Below are 21408 nucleotides of genomic sequence, written 5' to 3' on the forward strand. Positions count from 1 at the left end.
TATTGTTCTTTCTTGTTTTTCACTTCAAATATGTACTTAGCAACATTTTTCTCACCCCAAATTTGATAAAATGAAAAGGGTTTCTTAAAAATGATCTCAATTTTCCATAAATGTAGTGTTTGTCAAATTAAGAGTTTATTAAGTAATTATTACTTATTTTCTAATGGAGTTACATATAAACTATTGATTCACAAATTGATAGAAAATTGACTATAACTCTGAAATGATAAAACATTTTTTAAATAGAAAAGATGAATTAGATTCTATGCTTCTTCTACTATAAGGAAAATTAAATTAAAAAATAGTTAGAGTTTTTAATTAGTTAAGGTAGTTAGACAAAAGATTTTTTTCATTTCGTAAATAATATAGTAGAGAATTCAAAATTAATTCATTATTTAGAATAAAAATACTCAAAAATATGTGTCACGTCAAGGAATGATTCTACTTCTTATATCTATAATCTTGTTAAAAACTATATTCATTTGAATTTTATGGGTGTGGTAAGACATATGTCTACTTCTAAATTTTTTCCTAAAGTTTTTGTTCTAGTGCATTAAAATTCAAAATTTTGACCAGTCTATTTTTATTATTTTTAGATAAGGCCTAGTATTTTAGAAACTAAATTCAATTTCCTAGAGATTAGTTTCTCTCAAAATTTGATGCAGTCAAAATTCCTTAAATAATTAACAAAAACATAAGAGAGAAAGAACAAAAAAAAAAACCTTTGGCAACATTTTTGATTAAAAAAAAAAGATTTTGAAGGAACTTAAAGATATTCAAGATAGGATTTAGACTAATAGTTATGAGGTCTCAAGGGAGGAGGAAAGTAGCAAACTGGTTGAACTTCATGACCTTATCACCAAGGAGGAGATGTTCTGGAGACAACATTCTAGAAATCTCTTTTCGAGGGAAGGTGACAAAAATACTAAGTTCTTTCATTTGACTACTTTAAAGAATAGGATGGCTAATAGAATTTCTAGACTTAATATAGATGAAGGTTTGATTGATAATGAAGAGATTATCGAAAGAGAGACTATGGAGTTCTTTAGCAGACTGCCTCAAGGTGACCTCGATTTGAATTTTGATAAGTAGAATATGTTTCTGGAGTGCATTCCAACTTGTATTTCTTAGGCTCAGAATCTGTCCCTCACTTCCATTCCTTCCATGGATGAAATTTCTAAGGCTATTTTCTCATTGGTGTTGATATTTGTAATGGTGTGAAGGAGTTTTTTGGTACTAGAAACATCCTTAGAGAGTTAAATGGCACCTTTATTGCCCTTATTCTAAAGAAGCTAGGTGCTGATAGATTGGATTAGTTTAGGCCTATTAGCTTGTGTAATTCTTTTTATAAGATTATTTCCAAAGTTCTTACTCTCAAAATTTTATCCCTTCTTCTACCTATCATCTCTAGGCAACAAAATGGGTTTGTTCCTGGTAGATTGATCTTGCATTCCATTATTTTAGTTCGTGAAAATATTCATTCTCTTGCAGTGTCGAAGAAGGGTTTCTTCTTAAGCTTGATCTCTCAAAAGCTTATGATAGAGTGGACTAGAATTTCCTTCTCCATTGATTGGAATTCTTTGGCTTTAATAAGAGATTTTGAGAGCTTATATTCATCTTAGTTTCATCGGCCTTCTTCTCAGTGTTTGTTAATGGTTCCCCTATCTCTTTCTTTAAGGCTTCTAGGGGTCTTGGACAAGGGGACCCAATCTCTCCTATTCTTTTTGCTATTCTGGTTGAATGCTTGGGGAGATTTATGGATAATATGGTGGTGAAAGGGGACTTTGTGGGCCTTAATCCCTCATCTTATACTCTATTTTTCTCTCATTAAAAATTTGTAGATGACTCTATTGTTATGGGGGAGGCTTCGGCGAGAAATGCTAGGAAAATTAAGAAGGCTTTGGGTGATTATGGGATGGCCACTGGTCAATTCATTAACTAGAGCAAAAGTTTGATCTACTTTATTAATGTTAGTGAAGCAAGACAAAATAAGATCAAAAAGATTATTGGCTACGAGAGTAGTCCTCTGCTTGGAATCTATTTGGATTTACCTTCGGGTTTAGCCCCCCTTGACACTCACTAATTGATAAAATCCACTTGAAAGTTGCTAATTGGAAAGGTTCTTTCCTCAACCTGGCTCATAAGGTTATTGTTTTGAAGTCTATCCTACAAAGTGTTTTGCTTTATGCTTTGAGTGTTTTCAAAATTTTGAGAAAATTTTCTCTTGCTATTGAGAAAATTCAAAACAATTTCTTGTGGACTGGAATGAAAATTAAAAAAAGACTCCCTCTAATTGCTTGGGAAAATATTTGTATGCCCTAGGGGAATGGAGGGCTTTACTTACGAAGGATTACTACAATGAATGAATTCTTATTGGCTAAATTATTATGGAGATGGCACAAGGAAGAGGGGGACTAGAAGAATATTTGGGTTGATAAATATAATAGGGACCATTTTGATTTTCATCATTTCCTTAATGGTGATTCCGAACAAGGGGGAGCTTTGATCTGGAAGAATGCTCAGAAATTCAAATATATTTTAAGGAAAGGGGTTAAATGAAAGGTGGGAAATTGTAGAAAAGTTCTTTTTGGGAAGAAATTTGCATCTTGGACCACCCTCTTTGTGATGATCCAAGGTGGAATAGGTATATGGAGCAATGCAAAAATTAGTTTGGTACTTTTGTGGGTAATTATTGGAAGGATGATATGTGGGTGGATGTTCAAAGTGTGGACCATAACTTGGTTGAGCTTGGCAAGTGTTTGAATGCATTCTTTTTAAACCATGAAGAGGATTTTTTGATATGGAAAACTGACCCCAGTGGTATGTACTCTATTGCCTCATCCTATGCTAACTCTTTCAATGATCATGATGAACCCTACTAGGCTAAGGCTTGGGTGAAAGGCATGACACCTAAAGTTAATATCTTCTATTGGATTCTTCTACAAAATAAAATTCTAACTCTTGATAGTCTTAAGAAGAGAGGTTTCATCATTGTTAATCAATGTGTTCTTTGCAAGAATGATGGAGAATTGATGGATCATATCATGTTGCATTGTCCCTTTACCAAGAAGCTTTGGGATAAAGTTTGTAGCTTACTGAAACTGGATTGGGTTTTCCATGCTACCATCAAATTGTTCTTTACTAGTTGGATGACTCCTTCCAGTAATGCTTTGATTGTCAAATTGTGGGACTTCATTCCTCTTTATCTATGTTGGGGCATTTGGAAGGAGCACAATGATAGGATTTTTAGAGGAGTGGAATCCAGTGCTGATCAAGTGTTCTATAAAATTAAGGTTCTTATGATTGAAAATATTAAAATTATTGGTTTTGGACAAAAACCTTGTAATGAGTGGGAAGAAGGGGTTCTTAATAGCTGGAATATAAGGAGGTTGGGAATGAATATTATGGATCTTAATCCAAGGGATAATGCTGGATGGGACTATCCTACAATGAATTGGTTTAAGATAAAATTATATGGGGCCTTGGAAGAGAACTTGGGAAAAGTAGGATGTAGAGTTGTTATTAGAAACTCTAATGGTGACTATGTGGGATGTATGGCTATTCCAAAAGGGGATCAAACTAATCATGTTGCAGAAGCCTTTGCTGCTCAACATGGTCTTATCTATGCCAAAAGTATGAATTTGAGGAACATATGGTTGGAAGGTGACTCCCTCAACATTATTAATTATTTAAATAGAATTACTGAACCTTTGTTTGACAATCAACAATATTATCTTCAAGGCTATTAACATTATAAAATCTTTTCAAACTTGTATTAAAACTCATAATTTTAGAGAAGCCAACCGTACGGCTGATTGGGTTATGAATGTGGCTTTTTTTACTGATCATAAAATTATTTGGGATTTTTATGAGTCCTTACTTCCAGATGGACACCAACTTACCGAGTATGCAAAATGGAGATATTAGCAAAAATATTTTAATTACGATAGTGTCAGTGATTTGTAATTATGAGGTGAGCTCGTTTGGAGTGTGGTGGGTTATGATTTTTAGAAAGTTGAGCATTTCACATGGATTTTAGGTAGTTTTTTCCATTTCTCTTTTTATTTATGGTGTGGCATTTAGTTACAGAGCAATTTGAGGTTTTTAGAGAGAGAGAACCAACAAATTTGGTGGAAAGAATATGGGAGGAAAATGAAAAAGGTTGGAGCCAACAAGTTACTTGGAGTGGAGGAACAGGATGGAGGTTTGGGATATTCTAAGGCGAGGAAATTTCACAAGGTATATGGAAAGGCTTAGAGGTAACAATCTGTCTATTACACACCAATTTATCAAATCTTGGAAGGATGGCTCTATGATGGTTGGTAACCAGTGAATGGATGTTACCAAAGAAGTAATTGCAAAGGCCACAGGGCTAGACATGGATGGGATTATTTTTTGTCAAAAGAGGAAGCTCTTGAATAGGGCCATCGATGATTTTGTGGAGGCAGAGTAGGAGAAAAGTCACTTGGTTAAAATAGGTGATTCATATTACAACTCGGCGTCTATTTCTTGGCCATGGCAATTTGAGATTTTTGTGATAATGGAATAACCAACTTTAGATGGGAGATTCACTAAGCTGTCTTGGTACCATTTCATGTTGGAAAATCACTTTTGGCATGATGTTAGGATCAATTTTCCATTTTATTTATTGCATTCTCTTAGTATTTCCACTCAGGCTATTCAGAAAGACCCAAATGGTGAGCATGTTTGTCATGAGGGTCTTATGATCCTAATAATTAATGTGTTAAAAGTACAAGAAGATTGTGAAACCCAAGGGTAGTTTGAAAGTGACAGACTAGATATAGAAGGGAGTCTCCTAGATAAGAATTATGATTTTGATACCAAAGATGAAGCTGAAGGGGATTTGGGTAGTTTGAAAAAAGGCTCAGGTTGTAGTTCCAAAAAGAAGAAAAAGATTGTTGAGGAAGATGATTCTAACGGGAGAGGAACTTTATGGAGGAATTAGTGAGAGACCACTATAATAAGAGGAGTGGAGGTAAAGGAAAGAGTAGTAAGGGCTTTCAAGATGATCACGTTTCTCCTCCTTCTAAAGATGAGCCTCTAGTTCATTGGCTGGAAAGAAAAAGAAAATCTTTAAGATGGCAGGAGGAAAGGTTACAAACTAGGAAGAATGGGGACTCAGATAATGAGGATGTTGGAGAATTAGGGCACATTCCAAATTTAGATGATAATATTGAAGGTGGGCTTGGGCCATCCAAGGGTCTTTTTGTAACTCTGGTTCAATTCTAAAGGAGATTGGCTTCCTTAAGCAACAAATGCAGTTGTTGGGAAAGGAAATGGAGCAAGTCACCAAAACTACCATAGGTGAGCATATAGGTGAGCATGCATGAGATACCACTACTCAAGGCCAAACAAAGGATGATGGATAAAAATATTAGTGGTATTTAGGGGAAGGTGTCGAAAATGGATACTAAACTAGGAAATTTGGAAAAATTGTTCAAACAGATGGTGGACAATGTGGGTAACCTCTTGAAGTGAAATGAGAATCATAAAGCGTAGGACTCCCCTCTAGTGCCAAAGACTTAGGGACCAAGAAAATCCACCCAAGCTCATTCTAAGAAGAATGGGGATGTCAGTAAGAAGGATGAGGTGAAAGCCAGTGTTGATAATATGCATATTATGGTACATCAGTCTATTTATCTGATAAAGACTTCTTAGCTGGTCAGTTTTTATTCTTTTATTGTTCTTTTGTTGTCATGGTTGTTCTTTTTGGAGGTCTATTTCATGTTGTCCTATGTTACTTTTCTCTTATGTTTACTTCTCTTGTTTATCTCTAGACTATCGTTATTTTGTAAATGTTTCGGGTCCTTTAAAACTTGTTTTTACTTAATCAAAACATAAGAGAGAAAGAACAAAAAAAATATTAGAACTAAAAATTAATCTTTATTCATCTTCCCAATTCTCTCCACTTTACAATTAGAGGAAATACAAATCCAAAATTACCATTTTTTGTAGTATTTTATAAAACTAATTTTGGCCATTTTTGGTAATTTTTGAGAACAACTAAAAAAAAGCTTTTTTTTTTGTGATGCTTCCTAAAACCAAGATAAGATGAATTGCCAAATAATATTTGAAACTAGAAGTAATATTTGAGGTTATTAATAAAAACAAACTTTCAAAAAACTAAGAAAAACATTAAAAGCTTTAAGAAACTACAAAAAGCTCCTTCTTAGAAAGCCACTAAAAGCTCCTATATCATTCTCCTTTGGTCAAAATAATGCAGCTCTTGCAAGTTGTTTTTTGAATGCATATAGTTTCTTTTCTAGAACTTTTCCTTCCATTGTATCAAACATTGATTTTGTTGACTCAAAAGGAATGCAACTTTGTTACTTCTTCCTAGTCTTCCAATTTTTTGACATGTTATCATTTATCTTTGCAACTATCACTAGATCCCTCTTCCTTTTATTTTCCTTAACCCATATTCTACTTAATATCTTCTTGGCCTTTAAAATCCAAAATCCCATTTATTTTTTATAAACCTTTATACCATAGTGACTTATGCCTTCAACATATAATATATCAAAATATTCACCATGGCCACAATTTACATAACACATTTGAGAACATCCATATACCCCATTTCAAAAATCTAAAACATCTTCATTAGCAATCTCATTATAAAGAACCATTCTTCTTTGCTCATTCTAGACATAAGGCTGAAAATGATAGAAAGACTCTTCCATGCCTATGTTTATCTTTGCTTCTTCAACTCTTGATGTGAAAATATCTATTGATATACTCACCATTTCCTTTTTTGGATCTTCCTTTTATTTTGTCTCTTCTTTCCTTTTCTTCTTCTAAATAATCTTTTGAATAGGCCATGTGATTTTCTTCTTGACTAGTAGGTACCACATTTGCATTTCTAATTCCATGAGCTTTCTTAATTGTTGCCAACTTCCTTGTACTTTTCTTAACATTTATTCCAACTCTATTCACCTCATCTCTTCCTCCTTTGTCTTCCTCTCTTTCTCTTTCATTTTATTTTCTTCTCTCCTCTTATGCAAATACTTCATTAATAATTCTAGTTCTTCAAATGTGTACACTAACCTTTCTTCTTCTTTGCCTTTGCCTCAACCTAGGTATTTTATCTTCTCTACTTATTCTTTAGGAAACTAGTTCCTCTTCTCAACCTACATAAGCATAGACCCAAAATTAGACTACCACAAAAATATCCTTTTCCTAGACCTCATATGCTTTGATACTAGATGATACAGACCAAATTCCTTAAATAGTTAACAAAAACATGAGATAGAAGAATAAATAAATAAATATTAGAACTCAAAATTCTTCTTTATTATTCTTCCCAACCAATGATGTAACCCAAACCCCTTTCAAGATGATAATAAAAAATAATAACATAATACATATTTTCAAAACACTAGATTCTCCCTTCAACTTCTCCAACTCTATTCCACCTTACGATGAAAGAAAATGCCTACTTATTATAATTCTAAAAATTACCATATTTGGAAAAAAAAAGAATTCTCCAATTTTTGTAACTTCCAAAATTCATCCTATGAATCCTGATTTTTTTCAAAAAAGCCCCCCAACTAAGGCAACATGAATTGCCAACTAATCTACAACATCAAGATTATGATTTTAGATTTATTAAAAAAACAACTTTCTGAAATATTGGAAAAAAAAATACAAGAACTCAATTTTGGAGTTCAAGATGAAATTTTAGGCTCCCAAAAAAATGTCAAAATGACCACCTATTAGGCTGAGATTGATTAGCAATCCAATTATGTCCACGTCACATGACTACCTACAAAATTTCAGCCAAAACCAATATCCGAGTCAAAAGTTATGACTCCTAGAAGTTGATACATCATTCTCCCCTTCTTGAAAGAAACATAGCTCCTGCAAGTGACTGTTTGTGAATTCTTACAATTTTATGGGATCCAACTACATTAATACCTACTTAGATAACCATAAACTCTTTTTTTTAGGTAACCCATCCCACCATATGAGGTAAGTGTTATGATGACCATGCCTTGTGGAGGTAGTCTGCTTGTCAAGAATTTTGGAAATCTTTTCCTTCTTCTTATTGGGGAGGAGAAGTTTCCAATCCACTCCTTGGCCCTCATCTATATTGAGAAAATCTCCATGGAATATGTATAAATTAGAAATATTAAAAATAGGGGAAATGTCAAGATTTACTAGTTAGTTGACCTCATAAGCATTACATTAATCTTTAGCAACAAATTGAATAAGATATTTAAAAACCAAAATTTCATTTCTTCTATATAAACTTTTATACAATAATCAATTATTTCTTCAACATATAATATATCAACATATTCTCCATTACTACAATTTTCATAATATCCTTGAATGAATATATCAAATCTTTTGGTAATTTTTAAATCAACCTTAAAAAAGCTAATTATTTTCGTAAAGCTTCCTAAAGCTGAGATAAAATGAACTATCAACTAACATTCAAAATTAGAAGTAATATTTCAAGGTTATCAATAAAAACCAACTTTCTATAAACTAAGAAAAATATTAAAATATTTTGAAAACTAAATTAAAAGTTGTTGCATCATTTTCCTCTGATTGAAAGAATGCAACTCATGCATCAATATACAATATCATAACTCGTATGATCTCAAAACACATGATACATAGATACATGAAATGAATAGAAGTCTTCAAGATAAGAGAAGGAATGCTAATGGTACCACTATATCAAGGAGTATCCAACATCTATCAATCTAAGGGGGACCCAAATGGTAAGAAGTCACTATCTCCTGACTATGTAGTCACCTAATCAAGCTCCCACTCCCACCGTGCAAGAGAGATAATATACGATCTACACATAGAAAATCAAATCATAAAATAACCCTATGAAAGGAATCCTGATAGCCAAAACTACCTCAAGTGTAACACAAACTACTCAAGAAGAAGAGATAACCAAAATCAAAAGCACACTCATTCCAATAATATTTCATGCCAAGTCAACATACAAATACCAAGACCAAAAATATACAACCACCTCAAAATCAATGTCAAATGTCACAAGCACAATGACCAATAGATAACAACTATCATCAATAAAAGTAAACTATCAATCACTAATTTCAACAATAAAAACACCACGAATGACTAACTGATCATATCTTAAAAAAAGTCAACTACCAATAATAAATGACATCCAATCAATGTGTAACAACTCATAATAAATGCACCATCAAAAGTAATATCCAACAAGTATAGCACTAGAGGCAAATTAAAAAAAAAAACATGAAGAAAAATTAAGCTACATACTATGGAATTTCATCACATGAGCCAACTCTAAGGTTACCCTGGAAGTCTCTCAAGACCCCTACCCCCAAGTGACTCTATGCGGAACCAGAATACCCTCTCATGGAGATGAGGAAACTAGCCATACCTCTCAAGGTATCATCTCTCTCTCATCCTTAGTCTATACAAGCACTCAAGACATGGATGAGGAAAAATCAGTAACTTGTCTCTTTAATGTATCTCAAAGAAAAGGGCTACGAAAGATATTTTAATTACTATTTTATCACTTATTACACAACTTATAATGAGTTACCCTAGTAGCCACTTTGGGCCATGACCCCATTGCAAGCCACTCTCAAAGACATGCACCTAGACCACCTTCCCAAAACTCACAAACCACAAAAGTTTCCCATGCCATAAGAGTAATATTGATAAAAATTGGTTCCTTAACAAGCAATCCAAAAATAACATTGTTTCTCAAAACCTAATATTCTCATAAATGGACAATAGCATAAAGCTCATAAAACATATATCTCAATTAAAATCATAAATTTCATCATGACATTCGGTAAAATAATCATAAAAGAAAATCTCAAAAACACCTCTAGTGCACATCTTAACTTGGCCAATTAAACAACTCACAAATAAAAACTATCAAGAAAATAAACATCACAAAACTATAAATAGAATATTAGAAAACACATAGTATTCAGCCACATGATTTAATTCCACCAATTTCTTTTTTTAAATTTAGGTTATAAGGATCTGTTTAGAAATAAAAGAAGAATATATATGTTAATATAAATTGTTATGCTAATATACTTATTTAAAATAATAACTATTTAAATATCCAATCATTTTGTGCATATAAAATACCATGCAATATTATCATGCTATTAATTCAAATAATCTTAAATTATAAATGATATATTTAATAACATAAATATATATTATTAGATTAAATACTAATATCAATTTCATTTCTAAAATATTAATTTGACTTCTATTTAAGTCTACTATTAAGGGTGAGTGAGTAGCCGAGTTGGTGTGAAGGCGAGTCATGAGGCGTAGTGTTAGGCTAATGATCCCGGTGCTACGCATCAACTCCGGTTCGAGTCACACTAGGTTTACCACAAACCCTTTTAAGGGTGAGTGAGTAGCCGAGTTGGTGTGAAGGTGAGTCATGAGGCGTAGTGTTAGGCTAATGATCCCGGTGCTACACATCAACTCCGATTCGAGTCACACTAGGTTTACCACAAACCCTTTAAGGGTGAGTGAGTAGCCGAGTTGGTGTGAAGGCAAGTCATGAGGCATAGTGTTAGGCTAATGATCCTGGTGCTACGCATCAACTCCGGTTTGAGTCACACTAGGTTTACCACAAACCTTTTTAAGGGTGAGTGAGTAGCCGAGTTGGTGTGAAGGCGAGTCGTGAGGCGTAGTGTTAGGCTAATGATCTCAGTGCTACGCATCAACTCTGGTTCGAGTCACACTAGGTTTACCACAAACCCTTTTAAGGGTGAGTGAGTAGCCGAGTTGGTGTGAAGGTGAGTCGTGAGGCATAGTGTTAGGCTAATGATCCCGGTGCTACGCATCAACTCCGGTTCGAGTCACACTAGGTTTACCACAAACCCTTTCTCTTCCTACTTATAGAAGCATGGTTCATGCTGCACCTATTTACTTTCTCAAGGAGTTTGATGCTCCTTCTCGATAATTCCTTTGGAGTGGTAATTTGCATAGTACTAAATGGAGCTTGGTTAATTGGGCAACTGTTTGTAGGCCTAAAAAGGAGGGTGGTCTTGGTCTTCGTTCTGCTCTATTGAGTAGACAAGCTTTGGCTGCTAAACTTTTTTGGCGATGGTGCTCTGGACAGCATCAACTTTGGGCTCATATTATCACTCATAAATATTTTCATGGTGCTGATCCTTGCTTTGTTTCTGCACTTCCTCTTGAAGGTCGGGGCTCAATGGTTTGGCATACTTTGAAGACAGGTGCGATGTTGGTGAAGAGGGGTCTGTTCTGGATATGTAAAGGAGGTTCTCAGGCTTTGTTTTGGTCTGATGCTTGGGATGGATTCCCTTCCATTTTATCCATATACCCTCATCTTTAGCTTCTTTGTGACTCTTTTCTTGCCGCTGGATGGGATAAAGTGGCTCATTATAAGACTCCTTATCAATTGGGACCTGTTGTTGGTTATAGATGGAAGCATTCCTCTGATTGGCCTCCTGGAGGTACAGACATGGATCGTCAGGAGCTTTCTCAAATTCTAGCCTCTAGAGAGTGGTCCTCTTTGCTTGGTCCAAATGTATTGGCTTGGGGCGGTACCTTGTCTGGTAAATATCATGTCTTTGTTGGGTATCAGGAGATAACTAGACAATTATTTGGGGATGCTGAGGTCCCTTGGTGGAAGCAAGTATGGAATAAAGTTTCTTGGTCCAAGTGCAATTTTTTCATGTGGCTAGTGGCTCACAACCATTGTCTTACCTGGGATAATCTTTGTGAACGTGGATTTCAGGGCCCCTCTTATTGTGTTTTGTGTGGTAATGGAGAGGAGTCTGTCTCCCATCTGTTCTTCCATTGCTCCTATTCTACTCAGATATGGCACCTTTGGTGGAGCGCTTGGGGTTGCTCTTGTCAGCATGCTTCCTCTTTGCCTGAGTTTTGGGCTCGCTTGGGTAGTGCTCCCTCCAAGTCTTCTTCTCTCCATGCTGCTTGGATTGTTGGCCCATCTTTCATGCTTTGGCATATCTGGTTGGAGAGGAATTGTCGCATATTCCAACATGTTTGGCTTGGTGTTTTGCATCTTTGGTGGAAAATATCACATTCTCTCCAGGAAACTATTCTTGTGAAGTGTGAGCTTGATGGGGGTATGGATCCGGTTGATCTTGCTATCTGTAATCGCCTCAATTTTCATCTGCAAGATGGGGTTGCGGCTCATAGGTTTCCTTCTATGTCCAGGTAGCTTCACCATTAGAGGAAGGGTCAAGTTAACCAGGATGGGCACTGGACTCCTCCTCCCTGTGGAGTTCTGAAAATTAACACTGATGGTTCTTCTCGTGGGAATCCTGGTCCGGCTAGTATTGGCGGAGTGGCTCGTTGTAGTTCTGGGAATGTTAAATTTTTCTTCTCAATTCATAAGGGTGATTATACTAACAATCTCATGGAAGCTCAGGCTATTTTATATGCTGTGGAACAATGTTTCTTGTGGGGATGGAGTAAGATTATTTGTGAGTCTGATTCCTAGGTGGTGGTGAACATCCTTTCTTCGCAAGAGCTTGAGGATGTTAGTTGGCAGCTGGCCACTGTTGTTAAGCAGATTCTTTTCTTCTCTTCTTCTTTTCAGTTCATTAGGTTCAAGTATATTCCGCAAGAATGGAATAGACCTGCTGATTGTTTAGCCAAATGGGCTTCTAGTCATGATCCGGGTTGGAATATTAGGGATAGGGGGCAACTGTCCTTTGAGATGGTGCAAGAATTTGATGATCTTGTTGCTCAGGATCGAGCTCCTTGTTGAGCTCTCCTTGTTGTATTCCTTTTTGTCTTAATAAATTTTTACCCCTCTTTTTGCAAAAAAAGTCTACTATTAACATTTACTTTTCCTTTAATTCATAATGCAACTAGAAATAAAATTATAAATTTAAATTTAGTAATTTATAATTTCTCTCATAAAGTCAAATAGTTATTAACTAAATCACTACAAAGTGAACATCACCACAACTTCTCTTAAAATATAATAGAATTCTAAATATTAATTTATTAACTTCCCTCTTGCAATAATAATTATAAAATCATTTATATGCAACTAAGAGTTTAATTAAACTTAAATAATCACTAATACTAACATTCACTTTAACTAAAGGAACTATATTTAATTAATTTTAGAAATTAATATATTATTATTATTATTATTAAATAAATAAATCTAAAAAATAAATTCTATAAAATAAAAATATACATGCAATTAGTATTTACACATCTTTGGTCTCTCAAATCATGCAAACCATACTATATTTAATTTTCTATTTTTAGCATATTTGTTTTTACATGCATGTAGCCTTATTATACTTAGCTTTCTATTTTTAGCATATTTATTTTTATATGCATGTAATCATACTATACTTAGCTTTCTATTTTTAGCATATTTGTTTTCACATGCATGTATACATTTAGTTACACCGTGCTTTCCTCTCAATTAATCTTTTGCATTCCAAATAAATATTGCAATTAAATTATTTTAGATGTAAGAAGAATATTCATCTATAATTAGAAAATTTATGATAATCACATAGTTCTAATGACATATTTAAAGTTGAATCCTAACTATTCAATTTATTGTTTTCTTCCAGTTTCCAATAATAAAAAATTTAATTATATTAGAAAGGGGTTTACAAGAATACAGTCATAATAATTTTCTACAATTTTACTATAATTTTCCTCAATCAAGTTTTCTTGATTAATAAGATTTCCTTTTTAAAATCTACAACATAATTCCTTATTCAAAAATTAATACAGAAAATTAATAAGCAATATGCAAACACCAAGGAAGACAAATCTTTCAATAAAATTCTACAATGAGTTTTCAAACCCTACCTCAAAACCATAGCTAAAATTTAAGACAATCTATGAATGCATGCAAATCCAATTCCTCTGAAACTCTCAACAATTCTTTTGATCCAATTCTGAATTTTTGCTCCCAAAATTTGTGTAATTGCAAAAATAAGCTCTGAATCTCTGATAAAGAGTTCTCCCCTAAATTGGGGTTCTGATTGTACAATCATGAGAGGGAACTCATTGATTAATTATTATTTATTACTTTATTACCTTTTACCTTTCAATGCACAACTATTTTAGATATTTAATTACAAAATATCTTAATTTAAATAATTAGCTTTCTCTCTTTAATTAATTTTTAAAATGTTTTTAATAATATATTTATTAATTTAATTAATAATATTATTTAGAGTTTATTATTAAAATAAAACTCCTAAATAATTATCATTAAATTAAATGTATATAACTATGCCACAATTCAAACTATAACTTTATCTTTAAATTTCATTTTTTATATTTTATTTTCCTCGAGTTTATTAATTAGTGCAAGCACTAATTAAAGCATAGTTTATTATTTAAATTAATAATAACAATGAAAGCTCATTGTTTAAATACAACTCCAATTTAATTATTATTAAATAAATAATTATAACAAAGCAATATTAAATCTTAATATTTTAATATTTTAATTCTCTTCTAGTCCAACTTCTTAACTAAAAATTTTAAATTAAATCTTTTAAACTGATTTAATTCCTTTTTAAATTAATTAAATATACTCATGCTTTAATATTTTCTTTTCAATCAAATAATATTTAATTATATGATTAACCCAAATATTATAATTAAATTATTTACCATATAAATCACATAGCAAAATCCACATTAAAGAAACATTACCAAAATAGACCAAAACTCAAAATCAAACAACATAGACAAATATAAATTGATGAGTTTTTAAAAGGGTGGAAATCAGTTACAAGTCCTCCTTGTAAGACAAGAATTTAGGCTATGGTCGGGATTGGACTTGAACATTATCTCCCCATTCTTACCATTGAGTCATTGTGATAGGGCATGCTCATCTTCATAATCTAGGAAAGTTGATACCCAATACCTACATTCTATAGAAAAGACAAGCATGTACATGTATATAAATATATCTAAACTAAACAAGCAATGGCAAGGAGTGGTACATCACGTAGATCCCGATTAGAAGGTGACTATGACTCCCTCCCTTAACCACACCAAACATGACAAACAAAAAGGTAAAACAAACTTACACACCATACACATGCAACTATGGGGTAAGTACCATAATAATTATAAGTTAAACATCAAGTGCTCAGATAAAATAATGCATCGTTATGAATATGAAGTAATCATCATTAAAGCATTTTCTAAAATTACCATGAAAGGAATCACATTTATTAACTACGAATCATTATAGCATCATTAATGCACCCTTAACCATAATCATTAAACAACACATGAAATATAGTCAACTAAGTAATCATCGTTGACATATCTCTAGTCCAATTTATGAAATAATATCCTTGAAACTAACACATCCATGAAATGGCCATAAAGGAGTTTGGTAAATATAATGGAAAAACAAACTATATATGGGCACTACAAGATGTTTAATAACTTTTTAGTAATAATATATCTTCTTCTTTTTTTAATCACTCTAAATTTATTTTTATGAAATGCACTCAAAAAATTTAACAAAAAACTTATTTTTATAACAATTTAAAATTATATAATAAAATTTAGCTTTACTTTGATTCATGTTTATTATATTTCTTTAATTTTTTCATATCATATTTTGCAAACTAAGTTCTAAAAAATTAAATTGCAACTAGTGGCAATAAGTGACACCATTGAAAGCCTAACCATTATTAACTAAATTAAAAAGAGGAAAACCATTACATTTAGTGGAAAAATCTTCAATATTCTATTATGCTTGAAACCTCCACAGCCCACTCAAATAGAATATAATTCATAGGAAAAGAAATGCAAGTGACAGAAAAGAGAAACACAAGCGATAGAAAAGTTAGTTTTAGGGTTGTAACCATAATAAGGATAGAGAAAAAAAAATTCATGCATTTAATTCACAAAATTTAATTTGGTAAGTATCACAAAATTTCAACATTGAGAGAGAAACTAGTTTTGGTATATAGACAATATATTGAAGAGTATCGGATAAAAAGGTATCACAAAATTCTCACATTAAGAGAGCAACTAGTTTTGGAGTATGCACAATATATTGAAAGGATCCCTAAGATTGCTAGAAAAATAAACCTAAACCCCATTAGAGGCAAATCGACCACATGAGGCATTATAAATCTTTTCCCTCATTTTGGAGGAAGATTTTTTTTTAGGCATTAGGAACTTTTGTCTATATTGGAAGTAATGGCAAGCCCAATAGTTCAATACTTGAGATAAACTTATCAAATATTTCCTTTTCTGATTTTGTATAATCAGAGTGGGCTTTGTCTCCCAATGTGAAGAAGAATGGCTTGAAAAATAGATGGTAGCTATAATTGAGGGATTTGAACATAGAACCCCAACCATGCAAAGAAGAAGAATAATAGTGGTTCTACATCAATAAATCTAGAATCCATTGTCACTTGGAAGACAACTTTGAATGTAAATAGTTATATTAATAAAATGGGTTTCTTTGAGATTTGCGGGAAGCCTTCAGAGCTTACATGAGATGATTTCTTGGATAATAACTTATGCTTTTCTTTCTACAAATTTCTAGAGGTAAATCATCTTTATGATACTTTTGTTTCTTAGAACTACTTTTTGTACATGATCTTAATTTCCATCAGAAATATTTATTATATTTGAGAAAGAGTAACCAAATATTCCAATTAAATATATTCTTACACTTTCTACCTATTATTTCTCTATAGTCTCTATGTTTTATAAACATTTTAATGCCTTTTAAATGAACTGTCATTTTTCATTCGTTAGTTTCTTCATTTTCATGATGGATCAACTTTCTCTAAATGACACTCTACTACAAAATGAACACATTTACTTGTGTCTAGATATCATCTAAGATTACTCTAGTTCCTAATGGAAGGAAATACATGAAAAAATCACCAACTCTAGATTTACTAACTCTTCCTACTATAACAGATCAATGTAGAGAAAATTAGGTTCTGAATTTTTACTATGAATTAAATTTAGTAAATTATTTAAATCTTTCCATGTCCAACTATTTTACTTTGGCAAGATGCCTAATGCCTAATATATCAGATCTTTAATTCTCCCTAAACTTGAGTACTTGCAATCTAGAAAATTGTTGCTTTTGAAAAGGTTTATAAACTTTATTTGGAGAAGAGAATGACAAAATAACAATAATAGAAAAGAAAAATTAAAAAATTGTAAAAGTGTCCTATATTTTTCTATAACAAACGATGCTCTATTTGTTTTCCTTAGAATTGTAGATAAAATAATTTTTTCCAAGTAAAGTTGTTGACTAAATTTGCATCTAAGAAACATGTTGATTCTTCTATTTTTCAATACAATAATTAAGATTTGTATCTCCTATTTCACCCCCTTGTATTTGATGGACTATTTCTATTTAAATACCAAGATAATGGAAGGTATCCCTATTATTTTCTTTTTATGTTCTGGTGATTTATTTATTTGAAAATTGAAGATTGGAGCTCCTTTCATATCTCTCTTGGAAGTAATTTTTTGTTTCATGTAAACTTTTATTCATAAATATGGTACTGATTGGCTTCACTGAAAGGAAAGATGAATCCTTCCTGGGCCTTATCACCACATATTCTCTTTATTTTCTCATTATTTATTTTTCTAGGTTCTTTTCAAACTACAAAAAATAATTTTCTTTATTCTATAAATGGGTTCTCTCTTGATCTAATGCCTAATATAAATATTGGATTAAAAGCTTTAGGATTTTACATATGTATTAGCTATGACTTTATGAGAAAAGATACATCTAGGTCATGACTTATAAAAAAACAACCTTTAATTTTCCTTTAAAATCTTCTTTGTGAACACATATGCAAATAGCAAATGAGTGTTTGATGTCTTTTTCACATCTCATCATTCCACATATACACAGTCATGTCTCCTTTGGAACACCCTTGTTTTATATTTTTATTGTTAACACAATATAGGTAACCTTGTTTATTGAATAAATTGACATTCTATAAATTGTGTTTCCTTTTCTCTTATCTTATGTTATTTTCTACTCATTTTTTGCAAGAACAATAATGAATTTATTGAGAAAAAAAGTTACACTTTGCATTTGTATGTGATATTCTAAAACTTTGTTTAGTGCACAATGTTTTTGCATTTCTTTTTACATTCATGTGCCTCTTCTACACCTCAACAATTTCAAATTTCTAGAGGATTTGAACTCTATAAAAAATTCTATACTTGGCGAATTTTTTCATACTCTATGGCTTGTAAAAATGTTTTGATTATTTTCTATTATACCTTTAATGATGTTGTTTATGTTTTATGTTTTCCACTTTAAATGCTTCATGAAGATATTTTTTAGTTAACATGATATCATATTTTTGTTTACCTTCATATGTTTAATCTTATAAACTTTGCATCTCAGTCTTTTTTGTGCTCTACTTGTAACAAAAAAATTAATTCAAGGTTTTTGACATAAAGTTCTATTATGTTTCCTTTTTTATACTTCTGTGCCTCTACATGCCTATCTTTTATATTTGAAGTAAATAATTTGTTTAATTACAACATCAACACATTTGTCTAGATACATTTCTTATGATTGTTTGTTGTCATCATTGATACTTTCACATTCTTCTATGAAATTGTTCATTATACTTATCACTATCAATATGCTTTCTAGAGCTTGAATATTTCTTTAAAATATGACGTTTTGTCCTTTTGCAGTCATTTTATTATTACAATGGATCATATTATTATTTTTCATCATTATGAATATCAATAAATTGTTTCGCTTGATGTGGTTTTTTTAAATAATACTTACATAGATTTTGAATTGATTTCTTATGTTTGACATCTTGATATGCATTCATTAGTAGCACTGATTTATTAGATCACTATTTTATTTATGTACCCAATAATCTATTTGCAATGGCTAATACATTCTCTTTTCTCATAGAAACAATGTGGTTTACTTGATACTTTGATCTACTCTTATCTGGATTATTTCTTTTCCAATAATGTTCTTGATGTTTGAACCAAAGTACAAGAACATAGTGTAAAGAAATACAATAATAGAAGACAAAAATAATCTTCTTCTAAAAACCCTTTTCATTAAGGAAAACCCTAGCCACACTCGAAAAGATGATCCTTTATTGAAAGATCAAAATTTGCCGATATGATATTCTAAAGATTCTTGATTGAAGACTCTTTCTATTGAATACAATCAATTCATTTAGCATGAACACAAATTTATCATCAATTAGATATAGAAATTTATGAGTATATCTTTAATATTGAATATATTGTCTCATGTTGTGCAACTATCTAGTTAGTGTTTAGCTTGAGCTTGAATCATTGTCATTATCATTTTATAGAGATGCAAGCTTATACACTATTTGATTTTTTGTGGTTTTTGGCCACCCAAGAAGTGTCTGAGAGCCTAAAATATTATTTTGATGTAGGGATTTGATGTTATCAAATAATTCTTTGCATAAGCTTGGGAGAACTTGAATAGGATTTCAAGCTAGCTTATTATATATTAGCTATAAGTATTTATTCATATATGGAATATATATTTATTGTTCTTGTTCAACAGTAAGTGTTCATTTATAAATCTAATTTGTACAACTGAAAATTGAAGTTAAAATCTTTTTTGAAAGGTGCTCTAATCTACCATTTCCCTTAGTGCACTTTTTAAGTTTTAATCTAATTTTTAAATACATTCTTTTCTTTCATTGTTGTAAATATATTTTCATATATCTATTATTGAAACTCTTACTAGAAATATACCAATTCATAGTTTTAAATACCAAACAAATAACCCACTTTTATGCATACTATTGACAAAATAATTCATTCTAAGAATGGGCATTTTGTTTTTGTTGTTGTAGAGGGTACTGGATATGATTTGATTGAAAAGACCTATGAGGCAAAACAAAAGAGGGATGAATCAAGAAATCCCATCTTTTAGGATGTTGGGCCATGGATTAATAATGAGTTGAAGTAGTGGTGGAAGGAAAATCATTTGGAGGAGCTCTACACAGTAAAATACATTGATCCAATGTACATGATATAAGTTGTGTCAACCAATGCTACTAAACCAATCAACATTCTCTAGGTACTCTATTATTATGATTATTATTATTTCTTTTTTCATATTTTTAAAGGAAAAAAAAATGGAACATTTTTGGGTTTCTCCTATGTGGATAAGAATAACAAATTCTCATCTTGAACTATAGTATTTCCTCACTAAAAAACATTGATAGATAGTTGAGGAAACATATTTTTATTCCCCCTGAAATGCATAGGAATATTTTAACCTGAATGGCTCATACATTTGTAGAAAATTGCAAATTTTCCACTATCTACTAGCAGAAATAACATTAAGAGTAGGGCAAGGATTGTGGAAATAACCACTAAACTATCAGGTTCTAGTATTTTAATGCTAAATGTGCATTATTATTGACTACTTAGGAGAAGAATATATAAAAATCAGTAATACTAATGAAGGGACACTTGTTGGAAGAATGTAAAGATGCCACATTAGCTGATTGGTAGTTCTATTTAAGTTTTCTTTCCTCTTGTTATATATTTTTTCCTTACAGCATTTTTGCATACCATTGTAAAGTCATCACAAGTAAGGTCATGTATTTTGACAAACTCTGTTCTATTATCTATAAGATATAGGTCATACTTTTGTTGGTTGGCCAAAACCTAGATATTAGAAGTTCCATGCTCTTGTGTCATCAATCTCCTATATTGGTAATATGATTTATTCCCAAGAGGTGAGGGTGGAAAGATGCAATTCCACATCTTTTTTTGGAAGAACAATTTTTCTAGAGAACCACATCACTATTTTGGAGTTCCTTTTGCATTAAAAATTTGAGATATTTTTTCAGCAACTCCTACAAGACTTTTCGTTTCTTTATGCTCTACGTTGTTGTAATTGTACCATCAGCCTCTAGACTTATGTCACTAAGGAGTGGGTTGAGATTATTCCATATAGGGCAAAGAATGAGAAACCTTCTTCAAATTTATTTACATCATCATACTACCCACTCTCTACCACTGTGTGACCATTCTTCTCACACTGTTGGCATCTCATAAGCAACACTTTGCAAAGTAGTAGTAGGTCCTCCCATGTTAGATTTCAGTGACAACTTGTTTGTGAAAAAAATGGCTATTGCATTTTTTTTTTATTTCATATAAAGAGAGGGGAAATTTCAAGTAAAATAAGATGAATAAATCATTCCAATATTTGGGACTTTTTGAATGATTGTAGCCATTATCTAGAGGAAAACCTTAAGCTTTTTGCACACCTCGTTCAATTCTGGACTTAGATTTTTAGTTGTTTAAAGTTTAAGAATAACTACTACATTGAATCAAATATAATTTGAATCATTTAAAAATAGTTCATAT

General features: G+C 31.8%; 1 pseudogene; it reads right to left on the minus strand.

The window, feature by feature from the left end:
* The window catches only part of LOC149561226 (GRAS family protein RAM1-like), a 107854-nt pseudogene that overhangs the window by 70060 nt on the left and 16386 nt on the right, over nucleotides 1-21408 (minus strand).

Source organism: Cupressus sempervirens, chromosome 4 (assembly GCF_028749045.1).
Source record: "Cupressus sempervirens isolate cs-2001-9-10 chromosome 4, ASM2874904v1, whole genome shotgun sequence".
NCBI classification, from domain to species: domain Eukaryota; kingdom Viridiplantae; phylum Streptophyta; class Pinopsida; order Cupressales; family Cupressaceae; genus Cupressus; species Cupressus sempervirens.